Source organism: Trichechus manatus, unplaced genomic scaffold (assembly GCF_000243295.1).
Source record: "Trichechus manatus latirostris isolate Lorelei unplaced genomic scaffold, TriManLat1.0 scaffold00035, whole genome shotgun sequence".
NCBI lineage: Eukaryota > Metazoa > Chordata > Mammalia > Sirenia > Trichechidae > Trichechus > Trichechus manatus.
Window position 1 is genome coordinate 7,741,268 of NW_004443971.1, and position 10,020 is coordinate 7,751,287.

Below are 10,020 nucleotides of genomic sequence, written 5' to 3' on the forward strand. Positions count from 1 at the left end.
TTAATATGTTGTGGGGTTGTTAACCAATGTCATAAAATAACATGTGTACTACTGTTTCATGAGAAACTATTTGTTCTGTAAGGCTTCACCTGAAGTACAATAAAAAATAAAAATAAAAACCACACCCCCTAAGCTGGCAAGTCAGGGCAGGCACTGTCCCTTTGCTTAGGCACTGGCATAGGAGTCCACGGAACTGTAACCCCCTTCACCCCTGCCTAGATCTGTGTGGGCCAATTCAACAGCATAGGCCTTCATTATCATAGAACATCAGGCCATAAACCTGAAGCCTATTTTCAACAGCAGCAGCTACAGGGGAGTTGCAGATTGGTGACATAAGACACTACCCTGCCTATTAAGCAGGGTCCTCACACAGCCACATCAGAGGCTTGAGGGCTGGCAGTATCAGCCATTCCATCTAGCCACTCATGACAAGGGTCCTAGAATAAGTGGTGTCTTCTTCCAGCCAATAGCATTGGGTTCTCAAAATCCGGCTGCAAAACCCACCCACCTATGTGCTCTAGGGGACAGGGACATGCCTTCCACCCAGGCACTCAAGGGCAGCCGTCAGCACCCTGCCATGCTCACCACATAGCCCCTACTACAGCCAGATACCTAAGCCTACTCTGAACGCCCCCTATGTAGCCCTGCCCATCTAGGACTCTCGGTGAGAGTCTGCAATACACACTCAGTGACCAACAACCTTGACACCTAAGCTAAATCTGCACAAGAAAGGCAAACAGACTACTGGCCTCAAAAACCTAGTAGCAGCTCTAACCACTTGGATGGGATGTGAAAGCTTCAAAGACGCCAATTACAAAAGTAGCTCACATGCCCAGCCTACTTGGGTATGTCAAAACAAAACAAAAAGCTAGGACACAGTAAGGAAACAATAAACACATATAATAACTTACGGATTGCTTGGAGACAACAGTCAATATCAAATCACGTAAAGAAGCAGGTCAAGATTACTTCAGCAAGTGACCAAAACAAAGAACCAGGAAACCTTCCAGAGGAAGAGAATGTCTTGGAATTACTGGAGTTAGAATTCAAAAGATTAATACACAGAGCTCTCTAAGATATCAGGAAGGAGATCAGGCAAACTCAGAGCAAGTCAAACAACACAAAGACAAAGCAATAGAGGAATTCAGGAAAACAATACAAGAACAGAACAACAAATTTAACAGGCTGCTAGGAACCGTAGAGAGACAGAAATTAGAAATCTGAAAGATTAACAATAAAATTTCAGAATTAGACAACTCAATAGAAGGTCATAGGAGCAGAATTGAGATAATGGAAGTCAGAATTAGTGAGACTGAAGATAAATCCCTTGATACCTATTTATTTGAGGAAAAAATCAGATAAAAGAATTTTTAAAAAAATGAAGAAACTATAAGAATTATGTGGCACACTATCAAGAGGAAAAACCTATGAGTGATTAGAGTACTAGAACATGAAGGGATAAAAGAAAACACAGAGAGAATTGTTGAAGATTTGCTGGCAGAAAACTTCCCTGATATCGTGCAAGATGAGAAGATATCTATCCAAGACAATCAACAAACCCCACACAGGGTAGATCCCAAAAGAAGTTCACCAAGACATATTATAATCAAACTTGCCAAAACCAGAGATAAAGATAAACTCTTGAGAGTGGCTAGGAGAAATGAAAAGTCACCTACAAAGGAGAGTTGATAAGACTAAGCTGTGACTACTCAGCAGGAACCATACAGGCAAGAAGGCAATGGGATGACATATATAAAGCCTTGAAGGAAAAAAATTGCCAGGCAAGAATTATATATCCAGGAAAACTGTCTCTCAAACATGATGGCAAAATTAGGACATTTCCAGATAAGCAGAAGTGAAGGGAATTTGTAAAACCCAAATCAAAATTACAAGAAATATTGAAAGGAGTCCTTCGACTAGAAAACCAATAATATCAGACAACAACCCAAGAGTAGAACACAGGACAGAACAACCAGATATCAACCCAGATAGGGAAGTCGCAAAAATAAGTCAAAGCTAAAAGACTGAAACTAGGGAAACAGAGACATCAATATGTAAATGATGATAACATTAAAACAAAAGAGAGGGACTAAATAGGTAGTCATAGAACTTCCATATGGAAAGGACGTTAAGGCAATATCAAGAAATAAAAGATTGGTTTAAACTTAGCAAAACAGGTAAATTTAGGTACCAAAAAGGAAACTAACAAATCTACACATCAAAATAAAAGAGAAGAAAAACAAAGACTCAGCAAATTCAAAAATAATGAAAAAGATGAAAAGAAAATGCATAAAGAAAAATAACTCAGCACAGAAAATCAAGTAGAACAAAGAAACTGTCAACACCAAAAACAAAACAAAACAAAATGACAACAGTAAACTCATACCTATCAATAATTACCCTGAATGTAAATAAACTAAATGTGCCAATAAAGAGACAGAGAGTAGCAGAATGGATTAAAAAAAAAAACACAGTCTGTCTATATGCTGCCTACAAGAGACACGTGTTAAACTCAAAGACACAAACTAACTAAAAGTCAAAGGATGGAAAAAAAATATCAAGCAAACAACAACCAAAAAAAAGCAAGAGTGGCAATATTAATCTCTAACAAAATAGACTTTAGAGCAAAATCCACTACATAGGATAAAGAAGGACACTATATATTGATTAAAGGGTCAATACAACAGGAAGGAATAACCATAATAAATATATACACACCCAATGATAGGGATGCAAAATACATAAAACAAATTCTAATGGCTTTGAAAAGAGAAAGAGACAGCTCCACAATAATAGTAGGAGATGTCAACACAACACTTTTGGTGAAGGACAAAACATCTAGAAAGAAACTCAATAAAGACATGGAAAATCTAAATGTCACCATCAATCAACTTGACCTCATAGACATTTACAGAACATTCCACCCAGGAGCAATCAAGTATACATTCTTTTCCAAAGCACACAGAACATTCTCCAGAATAGACCACATTTAGGCCACAAAGCAATCCTTAACAGAATCCAAACATCAAAATATTACAAAGTACCTTTTCTGATCAGAAAACCATAAAAGTAGAAATCAACAGCAGAATAATCAAAGGAAAAAAATCAAATACATGGAAACTGAACAACACCTTGCTCAAAAACTACTGAGTTATAGAATAGAAGAAATCAAGGAAGGAATAAAGAAATTCATAGAACCAAATGACAATGAAAACACATCTTACCAGAACCTTTGGGACACAGCAAAAGCAGTGCTCAGAGGTCAATTTATAGCAATAAATGCACACACCCAAAAAGAAGAAAGGGCCAAAATCAAAACAACCCTACAACTCAAACAAATAGAGAGCAACGAAAGAAGCCTTCGGGTGCCAGAAGAAAGGAAATAATAAAGATTAGAGTGGAAATAAATGAAATAGAGAATAGACAAATGACTGAAAGAGTCAACAAGACCAAAAGCTGGCGCTTTGAAAAGATCGACAAAATTGATAAACCACTGATGAAACTAACAAAAGAAAAACAGGAAAGGAAGCAAATAACCCAAATAAGAAATGATATGGGTGATATCACAACAAACCCAACTGAAATAAAAATGAACATAACATAATACTATGAAAAATTGTACTCCAACAAATTTGAAAACCTAGAGGAAATGGACAAATGTCTAGAAACACACTACCTACCCAAACTAACACAAACCAAGGTAGAAAAACTAAATAATCTATAACAAAAGAAGAGATTGAAAAGGTAATAAAAAAAAAAACCTCCCAAACAAACAAAAAAAAGTCCTGGCCTGGATGGCTTCACTGGAGAATTCTACTAAACTTTCAGAGAAGAGTTAACACCAGTACTACTAAAGGTATTTCAGAGCATAGAAAAGGAAGAAATACTCCCAAACTCATTCTATGAAGCCAGCATAATCCTGATACCAAAGCCAGGTAAAGACACCACAAAAAAAGAAAATTACAGATCAATATCCCTCATGAATATAGACGCAAAAATCCTCAACAAAATTCTAGCCAATAGAATTCAACAACATATCAAAAAAACAATTCACCATGACCAAGTGCAGTTCATACCAGTATGCAGGGATGGTTCAACTTTAGAAAAACAATCAATGTAATCCATCCCATAAATAAAATAAACGATAATAACCACATGATCTTATCAGTTGATGCAGAAAAGGTATTTGACAAAGTCCAATATCATTTCCTGATTAAAACTCTCAGAAAAATAGGAATAGAAGGGAAATTCCTCAACAAAATAAAGGTTATTTCTACAAAGCCAGTAGCAAGCATAATTTTAAATGGAGAGAGTCTTAAAGCATTCCCCTTGAGAACGGGAACCAGACAAGGATACCCTTTATCACCACTCTTATTCAACATTGTGCAAGAAGTCCTAGCCAGAGCAATAAGTTAAGAAAAAGAAATGAAGGGCATCCAAATTGGTAAGGAAGAAGTAAAAGTATCCCTATGTGCAGATATATGGTCTTATAGACAGAAAACCCCAAAGAATCCACAAGAAAACTACTGAACTAATAGAAGATAAACATAGAAAAATCAGTTGGATTCCTCTACACCAACAAAGAGAACTTCAAAAAGGAAATCACCAAATCAATACCATTTACAATAGCCCCCAAGAAGATGAAGTATTTACAAATAAACCTAACCAGCGGTGTAAAAGACCTATACAATGAAAACTACAAGACACTACTGCAAGAAACCAAAAGAGACTTACATAAGTTGAAAGACATACCATGCTCAAGGATAGTAAGACTCAACATTGTGAAAATGTCAGTTCTACCCAAAGCAATCTACAGATACAAAGCAACCCATATCCAAGTTCCAACAGCATTTTCTAATGAAATGGAGAAACAAATTACCAACTTCATATGGAAAGGGAAGAGGCCTCAGATAAGTAAAGCATTACTGAAGAAGAAGAACAAAGTGGGAGGCCTCACACTACCTGATTTTAGAACCTATTATACTGCCATGGTAGTCAAAACAGCCTGGTACTGGTACAATAACAGGTACATAGACCAGTGGAACACAATTGAGAACCAGACGTAAATTCATCCACATATGAGCAGCTAATATTTAACAAAAGCCCAAAGCCCATTACATGGGGAAAAGACAGTCTCTTTAACAAATGGTGCTGACATAACTAGATATCCATCTGCAAAAAAAGAAACAAGATCCATATCTCAAAATACAAAAAAATACACAAAACTAACTCAAAATGGATCAAAGACCTGAATATAAAATCTAAAACGATAAAGATCATGGAAGAAAAAATAGGGACAATGCTAGGAGCCCTAATACATGGCATAAATAGTATACAAACCGTAACTAACAATGCACAAACACCAGAAGAGAAACTAGATAACTGGGAGCTCCTAAAAACCAATCACTTATGCTCGTCAAAAGACTTCACCAAAAGAGTTAAAAGAGAGCCTACAGACTGGGAAAAAATTTTTTAGCTATGACTTATCCATTAAGGGTCTAATCTCTAAAATCTACAAGATACTGAAACACTTCAACAACCAAAAAGATAAATAACCCAATTAAAAAATGGGCAAAGGATACGAACAAACACTTCACCAAAGAAAACATTCAGGCAGCTAACAGATACATGAGGAAATGTTCACGATCATTAGCCATCAGAGAAATGCAAATCAAAATTACAATGAGATACCATCTCCCCCCAACAAGGCGGGCACTAATTCAAAACACACAAAATAATAAACGTTGGAGAGGTTGTGGAGAGACTGGAACACTTATACACTGCTGGTGGGAATGTAAAATGGTACAACCACTTTGGAAAACAATTTGGCACTTCCTTAAAAAGCTAGAAATAGAAGTACCATACGATCCAGCAATCCCACTCCTTGGAATATATCCAAGAGAAATAAGAGCCATCACATGAATAGATATATGCACACCCATGTTCATTGCAACACTGTTCACAATAGCAAAAAGATGGAAACAACCTAGGTGCCCATCAACAGACAAATGGATAAACAAATTATGGTACATGCACACAGTGGAATACAACGTAACAATAAAGAACAACGATGAATCTGAGAAACATCTCACAATGCAGATGGATCTGGACGGCATTATGCTGAGCGAAATTAATCAGTTGCAAAAGGACAAATATTGTATGAGACCACTGTTATAAGAACTCAAGAAAAGGTTTAAACACAGAAGAAAGCATTCTTTGATGGTTATGAGAGTGGGGAGGAGAGGAGGGGAATTCACTAACTAGATAGTAGACAAGGATCATCTTCAGTGAGGGGAAGGACAACACACAATACTGGGAAAGTCAGTACGACTGGACCAAAACAAAATCTAAGAAGTTTCCTGAACACATCCAAACACTTTTAAGGACAGAGTAGCTGAGGCTGGGGCCTGGGGACCATAGTTTTGGGGGACATCTAGGTCAACTGGCATAACAAAGTTTATTAAGAAAATGTTCTGCATCCCATTTTGGTGAGTGGGGTCTGGGATCTTAAAAGCTTGCGAGCAGCCATCTAAGACGTATCAACTGATCCCAACCCAAGTAGAGAAATGGAGAATGAAGAACACCAAAGACACAAGGAAAATATTAGCCCAAGAGACAAAACGTCCACATAAACCAGAGACTCCACCAGCCTGAGATCAGAACTAGATGGTGCCCAGCTACCACCAATGACCACCTGACAGGGAACACAACAGAGAGTCCTGGATGGAGTGGGAGAAAAGTGCGGAGCAGAACTCAAATTCACGTAAAAAGACCAGACTTAATGGTCTGACAGAGACTGGAGGAACCTCCAAAACTATAGCCCCCAAACGCTCTGTTAACCCAGAACTAAAACCATTCCCAAACCCACCCATCAGACAAAGATTAGACTGGACTATAAAACAAAAAATAATACTCGTGAGGAGTGGACTTCTTAGTTCAAGCAGACACACAAGACCAAATGGGCAGCTCCTCTCCAGCAGTAGGATGAGAAGGCAGGAAGGGACAGGAACTGGTTGAATGGACACAAGAAACCTGGGGTGGAAAGGAGTATGCTGTCAGTTTGTGGGGATTGCAACTAATGTCACATAACAATATGTGTATACATTTTTGCATAAGAAATTGACTTGAGCTATAAACTTTCACCTAAAGCGCAATATAAAAAAGAAGGAAAGAAAACCAAAGGCACCAGGGAAAGATTAGCCTAATGACTAATGGACCTCAGGTACTACAGCCTCCACCAGACTGAGTCCAGCACAACTAGGTGGTGCCCAGCTACCACCACCGACTGCTCTGACCGGGATCACAATAGAGGGTCCTGGACAGAGCTGGAGAAAAATGTGGAACAAAATTCTAACTCACAAAAAAAGACCAGACTTAATAGTCTGACAGAGACTGGAGAAACCCTGAGACTATGGCCCCTGGATACCTTTTTAATTCAGTACTGAAGCCACTCCTGAGGTTCACCCTTCAGTCAAAGATTAGACAGGCCCCTAAAACAAAACAAAATTAATGGGGCACACCAGCCCAGGGGCAAGGGCTAGAAGGCAGGAGGGGACAGCAAAGCTAGTAATGGAGAACTCACGGTCAAGAAGGGGAGAAAGTTGACACATCGTGGGACTGGCAAGCAATGTCACCAAACAATATGTGTATTAATTGTTTAATGAGAAACTAATTTGCTCTGTAAACCTTCATCTAAAGCACAATAAAGAAAGAAATAATGAAAGCCAGAAGACAATGGACCAGCATCTTTAAAGTACTGAAAGAAAATGAGCATAGAAGGGCCACAACAAGGTCAATATGGTTACAGCTATGTTAGTGCAGACAGTAGTAGATGTGGTTAAAGTGATAAGCAGAGATCAGATCATGTAAGTCCTTGTAGGCCCTGATAAGGACTTTGGAATTTAGTCTAACTGTGGGAGGAAGCTAATCAAGAGTTTTGAGCAGAGGAATGACTACATCAGCTCTCCATGTCTACTGTGGGAGATATTCCTGGTTTGGGGGTGGAGGGGGGAGCAAGAATAGAAGTTTAAAGACAGAAACATATTGCAATATCTAGTCTAGTTTGATGGTCTCTTAGACCAGGGTGGTAGTGGTGGATGTGATTAGAAATGGCAGAATTTGGCATGTATTCGGAAATTTAGTTGACAAAATTAACTCCTAGATTTAATTCAGAATGTAGGGAAAGAGATCTCCTAGATTATTGGCCTGAGCAACCAAGTGAATAATAGTATCATTAACTTAATTAAAGGACTCTAAATAAGGAGCAAGTACAGGAAATCGAGGTTAAAATTTGCTTTTGTATAGGTTATAATACATATTAACTATCAAACGGAAACATGGAGTAGGCATTTGGACACACTGAGAGATATGCTGCTAAATTATTAACAACAAGCTCTTTGAGAACAAAAGAAAATCCTTAATTTGTAGTATTTGCTGTTTTCTGTGGTGTAAATACTCCAATCATGGCTGATTTCAAGCTGCCAATTGTTTAACAAGTGATTCATAAAATTGCAAGCACAAAGTGCATGAGTAAGCAAGAGGGGTTGGAATCCTTATACAAGTGAATAGGGAGACTTCAGTGCAGTAAATTACTTTTGTGTATGGCCTTTCTAGCCATGGCCTTGTAAATCCCACCCAGGTGATTGTGTGATAGGGTAATTGTGGCCTACCAAGGGGATTGGTCAGTTTTACCTTAAAAGAGAGCCAATTCCAGAGCAGAGAGGAGTATCTACCACCACCAAGGAAGGAGAGACCAGGCAGCAGGAGATGGCAAGGTGGGCTTCCCGGCCCATGGGGAGAGAAAGCTGAGTTCCTTTAGGCAGCGACTGAGGGCCAGGGAGAGGTGGGCCTGTGAGTACTGCTGGGGAGAGGTTATCCTGATGGAAGAACGGTATCCTGGCTGTTCGAGCCTGAATTGTAACTGGTACTTCCCTAATAAGCCTCATAATTGTGAGCACTGTCTTTGAGTTCTGTGTAGCCATTGCGTTGAATTATTGAACCCAGCAGAGAGTGCTGTGGGAGGGATGGTCAGTGTCAGAATAGGTAGAGATGGTAGAGAGAGGAGGCTCCTCTGACCTCCACCTCATGGGAGTCAGCCTTGTGCTGTTGATCTTGGTTCTCCTTCCCCATCGTGGGGTTGGAGGAGGTCAGACACTGCCCCCAAGCTGTTTTTACAGAGACTAAGATGAGTTCATCAACTGAGAGTGAGGTGCAGGGAAGGGTATTAAAGATTTGAGGAGAATGAATCTACTAGAATAATTGTGGAGGTTGCAAGACAGAGCTGAGGGCCTTCTTGAGAATCATGGTTTAAATTCAAAGAAAAACTAATAATCAACACTATCTCTAACTACAGCATGCTGTTTAAGGGCAACAAGGCTGGAAGTCTCTTCAAGAATGTACGTTCAAGAAAGATTTTAAAAATGAGGTTGAGAGTGCATACAAAGAAATGATATAGAGATCAATGATAGAATCTAATATGGGTGAAAAAGGAAGTAGAGGAAAATGGGCAGTAAAACAGTCAAATGACTAGAGGTCCATGATGGGTCAAAGAATTGTTGGAATTGGAATACTTTAAATAAAAAAAGATACATTTTATAGAAATAATTCTGTCATTCTAACATGTCGCAGCCCCTCACACGGGGCACCATCTGTTGCAGCGGCGACGGTTGTCGGGATGGTGGAGACAGTAACCAAACAAAACTCTTACAGAGAAGTGGGGCCAGGAGAGTCACTCTGAGGAGTCAACCCCGGCTTCAGTCCCAGAAGTTTATTTATAATCAATACAGCAAGCAGTGAAGCAAATAACAGAAAAATGGGCTTTGGGTGCAGGCAAGGGAGAAGGAATTTAGGTAAACAAGCCAATCAGTAAAGGGACAATAGGTTTGGGAAAACAAGTCGTGACAAGTCTCAACATGTTGGGGACAAGTCTCAACATGCTGTGCAGCATAGAGGCTGTGGGGGCTGCAGTTGTCAATAGTGCAGCCATGTTTAAATGGCATATATCCCCACATTTCCCCCCTT